We start from the raw sequence: 20207 nt of genomic DNA on the forward strand, positions 1-20207 counted from the left end.
ACAGGAATTTTTGAAATAAGCTCAGACCCACCAGCCTGTGGATTCTGGAAGTCGCTTTATTACAATTGGCTGGATATCTATCTATGAAACTGGATGTACCTACTTCTATTCTCTTGCCAGAGACCGGGTTCTACTGCCTGCAGTCACCCCACTCCCACTTTCTACTATCCCTACCTGAGTAGGGAAATATGCTCCTAATATGATTGTGTAGCAGCCTGGGACATTTGCTGCACTGCGTTTACTAGGGGCATTGTCACTCAGTGTTATAACCCCAGGCTCACTCCCCATTTTGCTGTCCTGTCTTCATTGCAGCTGGTGAATAAGTAGACTCAGGTTCTGCTCTTCTTTTCTCACACATTCCCAAATATCATGGTCATTCCTTTAGTTTCTAATAATGAGCCAGGCCAGACACTGTTAAGACCCAAGATCTGGATGTAAGCTTTAGAGAATGGTGAAAATCCCTCAACTTTAAACCCAAGCCATTTGTTCTTGACAGCTCTGCATTGGGCTTCTTAGGCACTCTTGAAAGCTAATAGTAAAGTGGTCTTTGTTTTCCATTTGCTTACTGTTCCCTGTATTTCTCTCTTGAGAGATAGTATTAATTGTTAACACTAAGTGAGTGCTTAATACTTGCTGGGAACAGTTCTGAGTGCTTAATGTGTATTAATGTTATTATTATAATAATCTTATATGGTGGTACCAAAACATTCTCCTTTTTACAGATGAGGGAAATGAGGAATAAGGTATCACATAACCTGTTCAAGGTCACGGAGGTAGTTAGTAATAAACTGTGCATTTGAACTCAAGCAGTCTGTTCATACAGATTATACTATACTCTTGTATTGGAGTAAATGGGTTGGATGGCAGAACAGGATTCTGCCATTGTTGGGACCCTGACTGTTAAGTTCAGTAAATAGTGTCACTATTCCACCCCAATACTCCAGGGAGGAAACCAGGCAACCTGCATACCTACTGATATGCTGCCTTTCCCAGAGCCTCACTCTGCTCATTCTGCATCATTGGCACCCGCATTTGATCCCCTTATCCCTTGATGTCTACCAGCTCCTACATCCTTAAAACAGGCTGATCTACCCACATCTCACCTAGCAGTCCATTAATAAAAACATGCTGGGTGAACTTCAACCTCCTTTGGGAAAAAATTTTAGAAGCATTCACTTCATTCTCATCCTTTCTCTTGCTTAATGCTCTGTTCCTTTGGTTCTTCAACCCTTGACCACTTTGCCTGGTCTCTCATTTCCAGTTCTAGATTCTCCACAAGGCATTGGATACAAATGCCAAACTTCAATTTCTGGCTTGTGCCTGGACCCTTGCTATGATTGTACCTAATACTCATCATCTGGTTCAAACCCCTCTAAGCTGATCTGGGTGAAGACTCAGATCCCACTGTAAATTCTAAGCTCTGGGTTCTCACAATGACATTGACTAGTTAGCTGGTAAGTGTCTTGTCTACACAGAAAAGGCAAACCAGATCTCCAAAGAACTATAGCCTATTAGGCTGGAACTCTGTTGAATGCTGGCCAGTTGGAACTGGGTGCCACCTCTCACACCTCCACCCACTAGTGGACACTATCCCTCTTTCCCATGGATGAACTTCCTGGAACCACAATTCTCCTATCTCTTCTGACTCACAGATTCATCCACTATTTATGCTTCTGTCCCTTTGGCTCACTCCTGTATTGGATCTCCTTTGATTTTGAGACTGGCCCAAATCTAGCTCTTATGTAGTCTCCTGAACGCTCTCCTCACAGTCAGTTCTGTTGTTACGTAAGTTCCCCTGAACTTGGTCTCATCAAAATAGCCTCCCTTGTCCCACTCATCTATGCTGCTAAGGTCCCCATAAGCCCATCTGACTTTTATTACAGCACAGTAAGGGGACTGTTAGGGTCCCAACAGTTACTTCTGCATGTTTTATATTTTCAACTCTCAGAGGACTGGGTTCATGGCAGTTTTCCCCTTTACAGTGCTGAGCATGGTGTCAAGAAACATTTGACAAAAAAAATGAGATTTTTGCAGGGTGTGTTTGTTGGTCAGGACTCTCTTTGCTGCAAGTAGCTAGAAACAACTCAAACAACTGTGAACTCCAGAAATAGGATTAGTTATGAAGGCTACCAGGAACTGGACAGTGCTACCACTCTTCTCTTACTTTCTCTGTCTTGTTAGTAATGGGTTTTGGCTGCTGCTTCTTCTTCTTCTTCTTCTTCTTCTTCTTCTTTTTTTTTTTTTGGTTTACAGGCTTTCTCCATTAGCAAGAGGAGGGAAGTATGGACACTAACAAGGTCAAGTTTCTACCATTCCATCTTAGGAAGCTCAGGAAAGGGGCACCTGGGTGGCTCAGTCATTAAGCATCTGCCTTCGGCTCAGTGCACGATCCTGGCATTATGGGATGGAGCCCCACATCAGGCTCCTCCGCTGGGAGCCTGTTTCTTCCTCTCCCACTCCCCCTGCTTGTGTTTCCTCTCTCTCTGGCTGTCTCTCTCTGTCAAAGAAATAAATAAAATCTTAAAAAAAAAAAAAGGAAGCTCAGAAGAAAGTGAGGGCTTATCTCACTTAGTCTCTACATGAAACCCAGAGAAAAATCCTGCCTATCTGGGCATGAGATCATTCCTTAGCCAATCACGGTGGCCAAGGGTTCTGGGTATTAAGATCAGCCAGGCAAAGATAATTTGTCTTTTCCTATGACCAAAGGGGCAAGTCATGTAATTGGTAGCCCCTTCAGAACCCAATGGACTGGAGAACCTAAGGTAACTGGACCTTCAGATCTGTATCCACACTTCGACAGATTTGAGTGATGCTTACATTGTCATATTCTCTTTTTCCTCTTCCAACCTTCAATTGCTTTGAACCAAAATTTCCAGACATAGCTTTCCCTCTTTTGTTGGTTTAGCTGCTTATTACTGACTTTAGGTTTGTGGTTCTACTAAGGAGGGACCTAGCCTTTTCTTTCTCTTTCACAATTACCCTTTTAGCCTTGAATGTTAAAAGAAATGATTTTTTTTTCTTAAAAAATGCCAACAGTTGCCAAACACGTAGCTGCTTCTTCTGATGTTAATTTTTGTTTCTTCTCGACAGATGCCTCTCTAAATGTGACATCTTTCTTCTTTTCACTTCATTTTTCCCCTACATAGACAAATTTCTTAGGAGTTCTTATGCACACTCTTATAAGACTGTTGGTGAGAGTGAGGATAAAGAGAGAGGATATATGTGAGCTGAGGCCCCAGTAAATTCTGGGGCTTAGAAAAGCATTGTCCCCAGGTGGACTCATTTGGCAGCTGCCATCTTATCTACTTCAAAGGTCTGATCTATCTTTACCGATGTAAATGGGCATTCCGGGCAAAAGGCTTTAAGTATGGTCACTGCACTGGGCTAGACTTAGCCTGGGCCCAACTAGGAAGCAAGCAAAATTTATCTTCGGTGCCACAGAGGGTGTAGTGCTTAGGTTATGGAGTCAGATTTGGTTTCACATCATGATCTTTCACACTATAAAGACATTTAATGAAAAGAATTCTGCAGTTAATGAGATGGGTAGACATCCCACCTGTGTTACTTACTTGCTGTGAATTCAAACCTTAGTTTCCTTATCTGTAACAATATCAGCCATTCATTTATTCAACAAACACTTACTGAGTACCTATCATGTGCCAGACCCTGTTCTAAGTGTTGAACAAATCGAATGAACCAAAAATCTTTGCCCTCCAGGAGTTCACTCTTTAGAAGGGAGAGGGAAAATATATAAAAGAATTAATTATATAACATGATAGAAGGTGATAAGCACTGAGGCCAAAAAGCAAAGACGGCTGATAAGCACAGATCGGGTGAAGGGTTACAATTTCAAATTGTGTGGATCAGTCTAGGCAACACTGAGAAGACATTTAAGAAAATACTTGAAGGATCGATGGGGATAAGCCATGTGGGCATAGTCCAGGCATAAACCAAGATCTGGGCACAAGGTATTTTTATTCCTATGGGCATATCAATGCTTCTGAGCCCTCTCAGCAAACAAAGCTAGATCATATGAGTCACATACCTATGACAGAAATATACATAATGCCAATGTATATATATATCATATGTTACATATGTCATATACAAAATCTTTCTCTCTCTTATTTTCATCTATCCATCTATTTATCTATGTACCTACCTTAGTATCCATGAGTTCATACTGATCTCCAATTCCGATCCAGAAGTACTGGGTACATTCTTGCCTTTCCTTCCCTTGGCTGTTAACTCCCTTCCCAACAGTGAGAAACCTGACTTTCTTTATCCTTTCCATCTTTGCTCATTTGTTGAAGCCTGCAATACACAAAAGGTAGTGAAAAGGAAACCTACTAATTTGAGTTCAATTATTAGTTCACAGTTTTTTCTGAATCTAAAATTTATATACATTCAAATACATAAACATAAACTCTACAATTTGATGAGACACGACAAAAGAGTACACCTGCTAAACCACATTCCCATCAAGACATGAAACATTTCCGTCACCCCAGAAAGTTTCCCTTGTTCCTTCTCAGTTACCAGAGGCAACCATTTATCTGAATTTTTTTTTTTTTCAGAATAGATTTATTTTGCCTGCATGAATGGACTCATTTGTGTTTCTCTTTTTTTGCCTGGCTTCATTTGCTCGGCATGACATCTGTGAGACTCATGCAGTAGGGGCTCTTTCGTGTAAGGGCTTTTTTCATTCAGCATAATGCTTTTGAGAATCATCCATGCTGTTACATCACTCATTAATTTGTTCCATTTTATTGCTAAATAGTATTCCATGATATGAATATACCACATTTTATTGCTTCATAGTGTTTCACTGTACAAATATATTACACTTTGTATATCATTATTCTGTCTACAAAAAACTGGGCTGTTTCTAGTTGGAGCTATTATAAATGACGATGCTGTAAACATTCTTCTGCAAGTCTCTGTGAGTATACACTTTCAGTTCTTAGGTAAGTACTAGGAGTGGAATTGCTGGGTCCAGGTCACATCTAAAGAGATGTGACCTTTTATAAGAAATTATCAGACATTTTTAAAACTGTGGTTATATCATTTTCTTTTAAAAATGTGGTTATATCATTTTCTACTTCCATCAACAAGAGTGACAGTCTTTTTAACCTTTACCATGTTGATGGGCTGCAATTCATAGCTCATGTGGATTTGTATTTTCTTAATGACTAATGATGTTAATCACTTTTACGTGTGCTTCACCATTCGTATGTTTTCTTTAGTGTATTGTCTAATCAAGTCTTTTGCATATTTGAATTTAGTTTATTTGCCTTTTGATTATAGAGTTCTTTTTGTCAGATATACTTTTACAAGTATTTTCTCAATGTCTTGCTTATTTACTAACTTCCTTAGTATTACTTTATGATTATCAAATGTTTTAAATTTTGATGAGATCTAATTCATCTTTTTGTTTGTTTGTTTTATGGTAACTTCCTTCCTTAAATTTCTAAGAAATCTTTGACTAATCCTAACAAACATATTCTCCCATAATTTCTTCTAAGGCTTCAGAGTTTTTAGCTTTTCTATTTTGGACAATAATCTTTCTCAAATGGGTCTTTGTGTTTGATATAAGGTAATGTTTAAGGTTCTCTTTTTTTCATATAGACCTATTTGCCTATCTATACCTAACATCACACTGTCTTGATTATTGTAGCTTTATAAAATGTCTTGAGGTCAGGTTTTCCTTTACTTTGGCTAACGTAGGTTCTTTTCATTGTCATATAAATTTTAAGTTTAGTTTCTTAATTCCTATAAGAAGGTCTGGTGGGATTATGACTGGGATTCTTATGTCTGTGTAGGTCAATTTAGAGAGGGGACAATGGGCATTTTTACAATATTGAATCTTCTGATCCATAAACATGGTATATCTATCTCTTCACTAATTTTGGTCTTCAATAATTTCTTTCTAAAGTGTTCTGTAGTCTTCAGGATATCAGTCTTGCATAAACAAATTATTTCTAAATATGTTATTTTTTGAAGATATTCTACATGAATAATACTAATTTGTGGCTAGCATGTAGAAACACAACTGACTTTATTTTTTTAAATAATTTTTTATTATGTTATGTTAGTCACCATACAGTACATCCTTAGTTTTTGATGGAGTGTTCCATGATTCATTATTTGCGTATAACACCCAGTGCACCATGCAATACGTATCCTCCTTAATACCCATCAGCGGCCTATCCCAATCCCCCACCTCCCTCCCCTCTGAAGCCCTCAGTTTGTTTCCCAGAGTCCATAGTCTCTCATGGTTCCTTCCTCCTTCTGTTTACCCCCCCTTCATTCTTCCCTTCCTTCTCCTACCAATCTCCCTGCTATTTCTTATGTCCCATAAATGAGTGAAACCATCTGATAATTGTCTTTCTCTGCTTGACTTATTTCACTTAGCATAATCTCCTCCAGTCCCGTCCATGTTGCTGCAAATGTTGGGTAATCGCTCCTTCGGATGGCTAATATTCCATTGTATATATGGACCACATCTTCTTAATCCAGTCATCTGTTGAAGGGCATCTTGGCTCCTTCCACAATTTAGCTTCTTAATTGTAGTGTTTTATCAATTTACATGTAATATAATTATCAATATGGTTGGATTTAGGTCTACCATTTTGTCATGTATTTTCCATTTGTTCTATCTAATTTTGTTTCTTTGTTCTCTTTTCCTATCTTTGGATTAATATAACTGTATTAATATTCCATTTTAATTCCTCTATTAAAATTTCAACTATTCCTTTTTGCATTATTTTAGCGGTTCCTTTAGAAACACAATATGTATCTTTAATTTAGCAAAGTCTTAGAGTTTATAATGTACTACCTCACATGAAATATAGAAATCTTGCAAAAGTGTAGTTTCATTTATCCCCCATCCTTTGTGCTATTGCTGTAATATATAAAACATCTATATTCATTGTAAGCTCTATAATATAGTGTCATAATTTTGGCTTTAAATAGCTGCTTCTTGGAGCACCTGAGTGGCTCAGTCATTAATCATCTGCCTTCGGCTCGGGTCATGATCTCGGGGTCCTGGAATCGAGCCCCATGTTGGGCTCCCTGCTCAGCTGGAAGCCTGCTTCTCCCTCTCCCACTCTCCCCGCTTGTGTTCCCTTTCTTGCTATCTCTGGCTTGTGTCGAATACATAAATAAAATCTTTTAAAAATAAATAAATAAATAGCTGCTTCTTTTAAGTGGTCATATATTTCTTAAAAATAAAAAATATATATACACATATGTATATAATTACTTCATATTTACACTTACATATTTACTCCCATATTTACCATTTGTGATGTTCTTCCTTCCTTCCTATAGAAATAAGTTTCCCTCTGGTGTCATTTCTCTCCATTTAGAGGAATTTCCATTAGCATTTCCTATAGTGCAAATCTGCTGGCAACAAATTCTCTCAGTTTTAATTTTTCTAAAAATGTGTTTATGTGTGTTCATTGCAAGGAATAAATTTTGCTGAATATAAAAATTTGAGTTGATAGCTTTCTTATTGAAGATATGATCCCATTGTCAACTGCTTTGTCTTCTTTTTTATTAAAAATCCGTTGTCATTTGTAATGTATTGTTTTGTTATTCCTGCTTTCAAGACTTTTCTTGGCTTCCAGCAGTTTTACTATAATGTGTTTGGGTGTAGTGTTTATCCTGAGGTTTACTAAGCTTATTGGATCTGAAAATTCAGTATTTTCCACCAAATTTTGGAAGCTTTCTGCCATTTTTTCTTCAAAAAATTTTTTTCTGCACCACTTTCTATTTCCTTTTCGGAACTCAGGCGCATGTATATTAAACTGCTTAATATAGTCTCATAGGTTGACGAGCATAACGTGTAAGTAATTTTTCTCTGTTTTTTAAATTGGTTAATTTCTATTGATCCATCATCAAGTTCACTGGCTCTTTTTCTGCTATCTGCAATATGCTTCTAAACCCATCTTATAAAATTTTTATTTCAATTATTGTGTTCTTTTTAAAGTTTTCATTACTCTGCCAGATTTCTCATGTTTATTCATTATGGATATAGTTTCCTTTAATTCCTTAGAATGTATACAAAGCAGCTTTAAAGTTATTATCTGCTAATTCCAACATCTAAATAATCTTTGGGTCATTTCTATTGATTGTTTTTTTCCTGGAGTTAGATCTCATTTCCGGTTCTTCATCTGTCTAGTAATTGTTTATTAATGATAGACATCATTTAATATATTGTAGAGAATCTAGATTCCATTATCTAACTATGAGAAATATTGACTAAACCCAAAACTCTGTCTTTCTTGCAGTGGGAAGCAGCTGAGATTCCCTCTCAGTCCTTTGAACTTTCTATATGCCATTTCTGGATGACCCCTGGAATATCTCCAGAACATGCACAATTCAATGATTACTCAATAGTTTGAAGAGTTATATTCATAATTTTGGGGCTGACCCCTCTGCAGCTCCCTCATCTCTGATGTTTCTCTCCCTCTTTAATTTTCAAGTAACTCTGCCAGCCCAAACCTCTGCTCTCTGATTCCTCAATTCAAATCTATTACTATCTCCAGCTCTGCCTCATGCGGTTCCGTGAGTGCCTTCAGAAAAATGGCCACAAGAATGCACATATTACCATGATAATCCCTATTTTTAAGGGCCAGCCTCTCTATAATTTCTTTCTATATTTGCTTTCAAATGTGTTTTAAAATATTTTTCTAGATTTTAAAATTGCCATTCATAGGAGGGATAGTACAGCTAAGTTGTTTTACTGTTATTAGAAGTTGTAATCCAGAAAATAAATTATGAAATTGTTAGGCTTGATATATTTATTATATACTTATGTGAAAATATTGAGGAGGCAGTTAAATATACAAATGTGGAGGTTCAGCGGGGAGATCTGGGCTAGAGTTATGAATTTGGTAGTCAGTAGCATATAGATGCTATTTAAAGCCATAAGACTGGAAGAGATCACCAAAGGAGTGAGTATAGACAAAGAAGAGAAGTAATGCAAGTACTGAGACTTGGAGCTTACCAAAGTTTAGAAAAATTGAGGAGTTGACAAAGGAGACTGAGATGAGGTAGACTGTGAGATTGAGGCATCTTGGAATTCAACTGGAAAAAGTTGTACTAGAAGAAATGATCAGTTTTATCAAATTCTGCTGATAGGGCAAGTAAGTTGAAAACTGCAATGGATGATTGGATTTAGCAATATGTAGGTCATTGATAACCATGGCAAGAGCAGTTTTAGCTGAGTGCTGAGGGTAAAGTCCAACTAGAGTGAATCATAAAACCAATTGCCCACTTCACAGGATTACTGTCAGGATTTAAATGACAAATCATGAATTACATTAATACATAAAGAGCTCATAAAATTAATAAGGAAATGGCGAGTTATTGTTTAGTGGGTAGGGAGTTTTAGTTTAAGATAAGGACAGAGTTCTGGAGCTGAGTAGTGGTATTGGTCCCATAACAATGTGAACGTACAATGACACTGAATTATACACTTAAAAATAGTTGAAATGGTAAATGTTATGTATATTTTACCCCAATATAAATAATTAAGAAACATCAGCTCACTATAAAAACGAGCAAAACAAGAACATAAAGAAAAATGAATACAAATGGCTAGTAAACATATGAAAGTAGTTTTAATAATTAAATTATCTGACTAGAGAAATGCAAATAAAAATGAACAAGCGGATTTTTCATCTATCATACTAGCCGTATTGAAAAAGTCTGATACTATATTGTGCTGGTAAAGACATGGAGGAATATTACTTTCATTCATTATTGGTGGAATGAAAGGAGTACAATGTTTTCAGAGAGTAATTCAGTGATATCTATCAAAATTAGAAAGGCATATGCCATTTGATCTTGTAATTCCATATGTTTATGTACATATATTCATACATACATGCATAATTTATATAAGATCATTCATACGTGTATTATGCAATGAAATACTTACACAGATATTTTTTGTTGCGCTGCTTTGAGTAGCCATTGACTGGCTAAATAAACTGTGGTATAACCATACAATAGAATCCACGACTTCTGTGTGGCCCTAAAAAGGAAAAGATAAATCAACATAATCAGCAAGATGCACAACAGTGTGCATAGTGCACTGGTATACTGATTAGGTAATAAAGGGGGAAATATACATGAATATATATGTGTATATATGTATATACATGAATACATATGTACATATATTTTTTCATAAATACAAACACACACATAAACATGAGTATACGATCCTAAAATATCTGTGGAAGGATTTAGAAGAAAGTATTACAGCAGTGCCTCTAGGTAGGAATCAGGAGACTGTGGGTAGGAAGGAAACCTATTATTTACTCTATGTCTTTCTATACTTTCTAAACAAAATTTTTTAGCATGAACCCACAAAATTTGAAAAACTTTTTACTGAAGTATAATATGGACAAGAAAAGTGTATATGTCACAAGTGTACAGCTTGCTATATTTTCACACATTGATATAATCAGCATAAATAACATTACCAGTACCTCTGAAATCCTTTTTGTGACCCTTCCAATTATTAATGCCCAAGAATTTATCCTTACAATTTTTTAAAGACTTTTAATTTTATAACAGTTGAAAGTTCACAGAAAACTTGAGGGGAAGATACAGAGATTTCCCATATAGCCCCTGCCCCCACACATGCATAGCCTCCCCCACTGACAATATCCCCCGCTAGAGTGGTACATTTGTTATAACTGATGGACCTACACTGACACAACATTACCACTCAAAGTCCATAGTTCATGTGACAGTTTACACTTGGTGCTGTACCCTCTACGGGTTTGGTTACATGTATAATGACATGAATCCATCATTTTGATATTATACAGAGTATTTTCACTGCACTAAAAATCCTCTGTGCTTCACCTATTCATCCCTCTCCCCCATCTTTATATATTTTTTTAAAGATTTATTTATTTGTCAGAGAGAGGGAGAGAGAGCACAAGCAGGGAGACCAGCAGGCAGAGGGAGAAGCAGGCTTCCTGCTGAACAAGGAGCCTGATGCAGGACTTGAGTACAGGACCCTGGGATCATGAGATCTGAGCTGAAGACAGACACTTAACCAACTGAGCCACCAAGGTGTCCCTGCCCTTATATTTTTAATGTAATTATTTAGACATATTTTTCTGTGAATGCCTAGAGTTAATCATTATCTACATTATTCTCCAAAACAGTGGGGAAAAAAAGCTTAGAATGTGTTTAATTCCCTATCTCTTCATCTCCCATAAGATACTATCCTGGAGTTAAATTCTAGATTATTGTTAGCATTTTTACATTTTACCAAGTACTACTTATTTAGACTTAACCAAGAGTTATGAGTTTGGTTTCCTGACTCTCTCCTACTTCTTGTAGCTCATATTTTTTTCTTGAAGTCTATAGTAATGTTTGCCATTCTTTCCAGCAGCCCAGCACCCTATCTTTCTTTATTTGAGAAATTTCCTACCTTATAATTTAGACCTTAATCTACTAAAGAATTTGAAAGTAACAGATAATATTTGCTATACCAGGATGTCTTGGAAACAGTGGCCAGGTGTGTCAGTCAGACACCCTCACCCCAGGGACAGCAAACATCTGTGTTGACAATGGAAGATGGCAGCAATGGCAGCTACATCTGGTCTTCAGAGTCAAGAGGAGTGGCTGTTCCAGTGAGAGTGTCCCCTCCATGTGTTTCTAAGATGTTGCCATGTTTATGGGTTCATAACTTGTGTCCACAGTCCATTGTACTGTTGCAGAGAATTTCCATTGTATGACAATAGTTTATTTTTCCATTTTGCTGCTTAAGGAACATTTGGGCTGTTTTCAGGTTTTTTGTTTTTTGTTTTTTTTGAATTACAAAAAGGAATGCCACTCCCAATAGTCTTTTAATTTTTTTTTAAGATTTTATTTACTGGGGTGCCTGGGTGGCGCAGTCGTTAAGTCTGCCTTTGGCTCAGGGCGTGATCCAGCGTTCTGGGATGGAGCCCCACATCAGGCTCCTCCTCTAGGAGCCTGCTTCTTCCTCTCCCACTCCCCCTGCTTGTGTTCCCTCTCTCCCTGGCTGTCTCTGTCAAATAAATAAATAAAATCTTTATTTACTTATTTGAGAGAGAGAGAGATCATGAGCAGGGAGGAAGGGTAGAGGGAGAAGACTCCCTGCTTGATCTTAGGACCCTGGGATTATGAACTGAGCCTGAGGAAGACACTTAAGGGACTGAGCCACCCAGGTGCCCCCAATAGTCTTGAAACACATTTCCCAGTTCACATATTCTCTGTTGGACACTAAATATCCATACTCTATCTCAGAAAATTAAATCAGAATAATGAGATGGGGTCATAAAATTTATCAAAATAAGATTATCCATATAAAATAAATATCTGGCATTATTATAATCTTCATTATTTGAATCCTAGGTTAATAGACTGAAATCTACTACCAAAACCATTACTGCCTTTGCAGTAGGGAGGAAACATATATCTTCATATCTATTTTAGCAAAAGTACTACTCACTCCTCTTTGGGAGGATCTGAGGTCTTTTTTTTTCTTTTCCCTTTTCTTTTCCTCTTCGGCCCCCTTCTTCTCCCCTCCCCCCCTTTTTTTCCTCATAAATAATGCCATCTATGCAGATGATTCCTACAGATCTGGCTTGCATTCCCTGAGAGCATTCTGAAAAAACTGATGCTTTGGGCTCATTTGCATTTCTAATGGGAGAGGGGCAGGACGTTCCTTCAGCTGAATCCTAGTACGAGTTGGGCTTGGGAAAGTGCTTCAGGCAATAGTATTTTTTTTTCAATTCTGTAATGGGAAAAACCTAAAATGTACTTAGCCAAACACTCTGAGCCCTGAGGCACTTGAAGCAAAATGTAATCCATATGTTTCTGATTCATTTCACTCACCTCAGAGGCTCTTCAGAGTGAGGTTTCACTGCTAAGAAGTGTTCAAACTGTTCAACTTTTCTTTCTCCACAATAAGGAGGACTTATCTACTGAACCCATTTCCCAAAAGACGGTAATATTCAGGCTCAGCACTCAGAACTCCAATTTCCAGAGTCCTGCATGCTACTGAATATATCCTGTATCTTTAAAATCTGTCCTTTACTTTTAAAAAGAAGCACCACTGTATCTTAATAAAAAGTTGGCAAAAAGGAAGAAGTATGCTAAGGAATGATTTTGTTTTGAACACCAAGGGTCTTCGGGTTAGAAGGTAGCTGATTCCATCCTTTAATTTGGTCCAATTACCTACTCATTTTATTTGTTGACTCCACGTAACATTTTTTCTGTAATATGCAATGAATTTTCTTTTTCCTTCCTTCCTTCCATAGCCCTCCCTCCCTCCCTTCTTCCTTCCCTCCTTCTTGCCTTTCTTCCTGTGACACATAATTTGGCAATTACACATCCCAGGGAGAAAATGTTTTGGTCCGTTGTTAGAATATGTTACAGATGATCTGATCCCTGCTTTTTCCCCCTTAATTAGAAAATGTAGTCTTTGTATGCATAAAGAGTAGAGTATCAAAGTGTGTAAAGAACAGAGCAGATCCTCAAAACATTTTGGCTGTCCAGAGAATGAACAGAACTATCATCGGGGATAGTAAGGAAGGCCCAGGATGGGATGTGAGTTTAAGCAGGAACCTGGCAAATACAGTTAGAGGATCCAAACTCTGAGTGAGATTGCTGACTGCTAATCCCAGGGCAAAAACTGCTGGCTTTCTGGACCATTTTACATAATCTGCTATTCATATTATATTTTATAAAACTCTTCACATTTGTCATTTTGTTGAATAAAGAATAGCCAGGAGAGAGTGTTGAAATGTCCACTTTTACACCTGCATGCACAACCAGTCTGAACATTTTGATTAAACTGACTAGTCATTTCACACTGTGAGTCAATTTAGTCAAATAACTAGTTAATTCCATCAGCCAGCCTGAGTGTTTTTTAAAACCGAACTGAATTTCAACTGAATCGAAGCCTGTCAAGTTAACTGAACTAGTTATAGCTTGAGTAAAACAATTTATTCTAGTGAGTACCGTCCTTGAGGTTTTTTGAATTGACAAAATTTATATTACTGGCCTGGATCTTCCAGTTGCTCAGGTCTAACCATTTTCCATTCTATCTAGAGCCATTATGACATATGGTAAATGAAATGCAATTTTCCCCAGTAGCTTATAAAAAAAAAGGCTAAAAATAACTCTTACTTCACCTGCAAAACTTTGCTACCCACATTTTCCCTTATGAAGAAAAAACTAGTCAGTAAAGAATGGGACAAAAAGCTGTGGAGAGGAAAAAGTAGAAAAGAAAGCCTGCAGATTGTCTTTTAGATCAAGCCCAAATCCTGTCTTGAAGTAATCGGCTTCCAGTATGGATCCTTTATGGAAAGCAGCCTCGAAAGTTTCCTCAGGTTCCATATTCTAACTTGAAAGAGTGTGTGGCCCTTATGTAATGTTTCCACGAAGTGGAACAGATATTGTTTAGAGTCATACTGTTTTCTGCATAACATTCTCTTGCCTTATTGTATAAATATGCATACTTAGTTTGAAACCAGTTGACTACTCCAGGTGAACAGGGTTTTATAAAATTGTTTTGCAATATTCTTGACAAATTACTGTGTTTAGAAAAGTGTGTTTGTAGGTTGCTAGATGTTAGTTTGACAGAATAGCAAATATTGGGTAATCTGACTAAATTTAAGACCATTTTCCTCATATATGCCTAATGCCTCTCCAGCCTACTCCCTTCCCAATACATTTAACTAACAGAAAAATGTTTAGAATCCTCAAGGATAAATGCAAGCAAGGCCTTGGTGTCCCTGTTTGGCCCTAGTTCCCAGCACAAGACAATACCCCAGTGGATATTCTGTTCTGGGCATAAGCACATTAGTCTTCGTGTTTCTTATCCCAACCCTTTGCTGTAGTTCATGTCCTCCATCTGGTCTCTCCCTCCTCTCCCCTTTACTCATATGACTCCTACCCTCTTTATGACCTTGGTCATGTTCCTCTTCCCTAAGATGGAAGTCTTTTCTTATCCTTTGGGTCCATGGACTCTCCTTTCCCTGAAATATTTTAGCATTGGTGTTTGCACTCCTCATTTGGTGATGACACACTACCCATTATGGTTAGACATGATCTCACAAATTCTTATCTATCTCCCTCCAACTGCCTGAAAGTTCATTGAGAGAAGAATCCATGTTGTATATTTTGGATAAATTCATGGTAACAAACTCCAGTATTTGTTATCATTATCATCTTTATTAAAAGTATTATTAATAATACCTTACATTTGGATTATGACATACTATTGGTGGTAAAATTATTCATAAAAGAGAGTTCTACTCATTCTAACAATTGTTTTTTGAAAAGGTTATGACAAAATAATCTCCATTTCATGGACAAGGAAGCAAAAATTTGAAAATCTGTCATTTACCCAACTTCATATGGTAATTGTGAAAGCCAGGATTTAAAACCCTGACTTGGCGGGGGGGTGGTAGGGTTGAATTTCAGAGAAATAAAATTCATTATGACTCCAAGATAAGTTGATAAAAAGAAGCTATTTAAAAATTACTAAATGAAGATGTACATATCTTGCTAATTGGAAACTACTGTTATTCACTAAGCATGTGTTCTCTATTTCCCAAATGTTTACATACATAATACCATTTTATTTTCATACAGTTTCTGAAGAACAAATATTATTATGCCCTTTTCATAAATAAGGCTCAGGATTTTAAGTAATTTATCTCAAGTCACACAATAGAAAGTGGTAACACAGAGTATCTAGCCTTAGATATCCGGATTCCAAAGCACATGCTCTTTCTATTATGTTGTCCTGCTTCTCTAGAACCCTGGAGCAAGAGGAAAAGGAGGAAAAATCTTAATTGTGCATAAAATCTACTCACAGACACTATATATACTCCTACAATGAAAAGCAGGTACATAATCTATATTAGACTCATGACTGTATTTTTAATTGCCATGTCTTACTCATTAATTTTAGTTGACTTATATACTACCTGTGCTACAAAAGTGATGAGGCATTTGCTTCCAGCTGCCATGAAGAATAAATTTGATTGGTAAGTTAAAATGTTTATTGTAAATCCTAGAGCAACCACTAAAACAAAAAATAGGAAAAGAGGTATAGCTAATTAGCCAATAGTGGAAACAAAATAAATTATTAAACAACTTAGTCCAAAACAAGGTAGGAAAAGTAAAAAGGGACAAAGAACAGATAGGACATGTAGAAAGGAAATAACAAGATAATATATTTATACCTAAACATACTAATAATTTTATTAAATGTAAGTGCTCTAAAAATTCCAAATGAAAGACAGAGATTGCCATACTGGATAAAAGAGCAATTATATGGGGTCTAATGAAATTCAATTTAAATACAAAGATGCAGTGTAAAAATTTTAAAAAATGGAGAAAGATGTGAGGTGACTTTTTATGTGTTCCTTATTTTTTCTAGCTTCATTTCCCATTCTCTTGGCCTGCTGTGGTTGTTAGTCATGCAGGTTCATGGAGTAGTGCAAGGCTTAAAATATTATTCAGGCTCTCTGTCTAGTTATTAACCAATCTACTATTCAACAAAATTAACAAAGACAAGACTTGCTAGCTGTCCAGTGTTGAACCACATAAACACGTCATGATTTTTCTAGGGAAACAAGGAAAGAAATACTTATATGAGTGTTTTTATTTAATTTACATAAATTGTTTTGAATAATCAGAATTATACTTATTGTAGGAAAACTTGGATAGCTTCATAAATACAACAAAGAAATTTAAATTACCCAATATCATGCCATCCATAAAGAATGGTTTTAGATATTTCAAATATTTTTCTATCACCTAAATTGAGCATATATATTTTATAAAAATAGAATAAATGTTTTTATGTTAAAATACATTGTGAATATCTTTTCATATCAATATATTTTCTATAAAAATCTAATGGCCATTAGATCATATGGGATGCTGTAGTTTATTACAATAATAATGACAGCCAATGTTTGTCAAACACTTACTACGTACCAGGCACAGTGTTAAGAGATTTGCATTATTGATGAAGGGAGTTGGTCATACCTGAGTAACAATATCAATTGCCATTACAACACTCTTTTGTATTGCCAACAGACCAAGTTCTCCTATTTTATAGTAAACACTAAGTCTTTCTTTGGCATCAGCATGGCACAATGCTACACCTTCTACTTCTAAATTGTTGTACCTTTCTTTTCCTATTTCACGTGCCCACCCCATACGACATTCCAACTGTTGATTGTATCCATTGCAGTATGTCCCTCGATTACAACAGAGATGTAACTTTACTTTACACGTTGATTAAATTTGACAGCACTCTGACGAATGGTTTAAGCACTTCTGCATTGCACTGTATGTAGTTACCTCCTGATCCCATACTTTGTATGACTAAATTGTGTCTAAGTTTTTTTGCTATTTTGAGCAATGCTGTGACAAATATCCTAGTGGGCATATACATAAATTGTATCACGATCATGGGGTGACTTGACTGATGTCCAAATGTTCTCCCTCACTCTCAAGACCTGAACTATGCACCAAGATACCTACCCAGCGCTGAATATGAGAAAAAGTCCTACTTGGTGGTGTGCTGGAGCCAGCTAGGTCAGCTTGGAAGAGTTGGTTGTGTGCACATCTTTCCAACTCAGCACTCAGTTACAGCACACTGAAATTAGCCATGGGGGTAGTATTTACACCGCTGAAATCAGCAAACACTACCAATCAGGAAGATCTTTCCCTTTGCAGGGCCTGTGATTAAACATTTACCAGAGCATCCCTGGCCTTATTGATGAGTTAATACAGGTATCTTATACGCAGCAACACACAGTGACTCAGTTGGCATAATTCCTAATCAATATAGTGTTGTCTACCAGCCAAGCAGTCTGCAACATAGCAATGCTGAATATATAGTGTGGCCCAAGGTGACACAGCCTGTAAGTGGTAGAGTCTAGATTCTAATCCCGGGTAGTCTCTATCTCCAAGGCCATGTTCCTCTGCTCTTTTTTGCTGCTTCTAAGGAGGGTAAGTTCAGGAGACAGACTGCCTGGCTTTCTCACTTCATAAGCTCCATGACTCTGAGCAAGATACTTAACTTCTCTACTCCAAACTTTCCTCATCTGCTAAAAAGGAATAAGAATAGTACCTATTTCATTGTGATTTGCGAGGATTAAATGAAGTAGGGGATGCAAGGAACTCCAGACATTGCCTGGCACATAGTAAGTGCTCAATAAATATTAATAACTATTAATATATTTTTAAAAGCACATAAACCAATATCCTTTATCTTTTATTCCACAGTGTTCTTTCAAGGTCAAGAATGTTTGACAGTTTTATTTTTTAAAAAACCTAAAATTTAATTGAGCACAGAAGTGTTGTGTGTGTGTGTGTGTTTTGTTTTTTTTTTAGTAGCTGATACATACTTCGGTATATAAGTTATGGTTCCATTAAAGAAGAACTATTTATCACTTCATGTAGTTGATCAAGACCCCTTAAAACTGCTAACTGAATTCATAGGAGCTTCAGATATCTGGAGAAGCGATTTTCTTTGGAAAAATTACAGTATCATGACCTGAATACCCTAATTTTGACTAGAAATCTGGTAGTTGCTACCTAGGACAAACAGATTTTTTTTTTAATTTCTCTTTATGAGGGAGCACGTGCTTTGGACACAATGTTCTTATCATTTGAAGGAACATATCTTGATAAATGGAAATATTAGCTTTCAGCAGAGACTTGACTTCTACCAAATTTGTTTAAAATAAGTTTAATATTCTCTCTCAATTTCCCTGTCAATTAATGGTGTGGAAGAAATTTTAGGGTCACGATTATCTATAAAACAAAGACAGCAACAAAATGAATAGAAGAGTGCCTGGCATATAGTAAGCCTTCAATACATATTTATTGAATGAATAATGCATCAATTTGAAGTGAACACTGTGGTACAAACATACACACACAGGGACATAACAACCAATAAAAACCATGTAAATCTAATATAAAATACAAGTTGTAATACAGATCATCACAAATTTCTTCTATTTCATGGGGAAAATGTTTTGATGGATCAAATTGTATAAACTGCCTAGTTCTGTTCTCATAGTCATTTGGCATCCTGGACACTGAATGCAGGATGAAGGGGGTCTTGGCATGAGAGGCCTTTCATGAGAAGACAGAATTACTTTATAGCTGTATCAATGGTACTCTTCTTTGCAGTCAAATGACGGCAAAGAGCTAGTACTTCTAGCTAGCCATGAACATCTACTCAGCCGATGCCCCAGGCTGTAAGGAGAATCTTAAAAACAAATCCAACATGTGAAATTTCATCATCATTATTATTCTAGAATTTGGATTCCAGTGGCATTTTCTCTGCTGCTATGAGGAAACCTTAAGACAGTCTCCAGTTTTCTGTGAGGTTTTGACAATGGAAGCCAATTTCTCCCACTATAAATGCAACCTGCCTCTCAGCTCTGTCCCAGGTTGAAAATGTCAGGCACCTGAAGGTCCTAGCCAGACGGCTAAAGGCCAGGGCCTGATCAGAAAGAGACTTTCTCTCTCCCAAAGTGCCCTCTGAGACTTTTTACAGCCCAGCTTTCTACATGGATCAAGCAATGACAAATGAACAGTATGAAGTTGTAAGCTGAAGTCCCACAGAGTCTAATAAGCACAGAGTCTGACCTGGCCCAGCCTGCTCGAGATCTCCAAATGCTCACAGACACTCAGGGCTGTCCTGCTTTTCTCACCATCGTCCCAGGCCAAATGAACTGGTACAGAAGAGAAGCTGGAAGATTTCTTCAGCTGATTCAGTCAAGAAATAGGGGGAGATACTTTATATGTCAAGAAACATAGGTTCTCACCCCGTGTCTGCATCACTGGTTAAGTGAAGTGGCTGTTTACTTCATCTGTCTGGCCCTTGGTCTCCTCGGTTCTCCAAAAAGATAAGTGAACCACATGGTCTCTACGGCTTTGCACACCTGATATTTTAATGTTAAAAAACCTACAACTTATAGAGTGTTTCTTGTGTGCTGGGGATTGTGCTAACTTCTTCATCTACATTATTTCTTTTTATTTGCACAATAGCCCTTTCTACTGATACCATCCCTATTTTGTAGATGAGAAAGCTGAGGCTCAGAGAGTTAGGGAACTTGTCTAGTTCATGAGTATTTGGCAGAGTTAGCATTCAACCCCTGGCC

At 37.0% G+C, this 20207-nt stretch overlaps 1 protein-coding gene across 3 annotated transcripts in view; it reads right to left on the reverse strand.

Annotated features, from left to right (window-relative positions):
• RORA (RAR related orphan receptor A) overlaps positions 1-20207 on the reverse strand; it is a 1262587-nt gene that overhangs the window by 888032 nt on the left and 354348 nt on the right. For all 3 annotated transcript variants that reach the window (XM_045814466.2, XM_087859286.1, XM_087859285.1), the window contains exons 5-6: positions 9950-10045; positions 4163-4314 (exon numbers count right to left, since the gene is read on the reverse strand). The gene's annotated coding sequence lies outside the window, so the exon portion shown is untranslated. The remainder of the gene's footprint in view (positions 1-4162; positions 4315-9949; positions 10046-20207) is intronic.

Source organism: Ursus americanus, chromosome 36 (assembly GCF_024610735.1).
Source record: "Ursus americanus isolate L20-20 chromosome 36, mUrsAme1.1.p, whole genome shotgun sequence".
Taxonomy (NCBI): Eukaryota; Metazoa; Chordata; class Mammalia; order Carnivora; family Ursidae; genus Ursus; species Ursus americanus.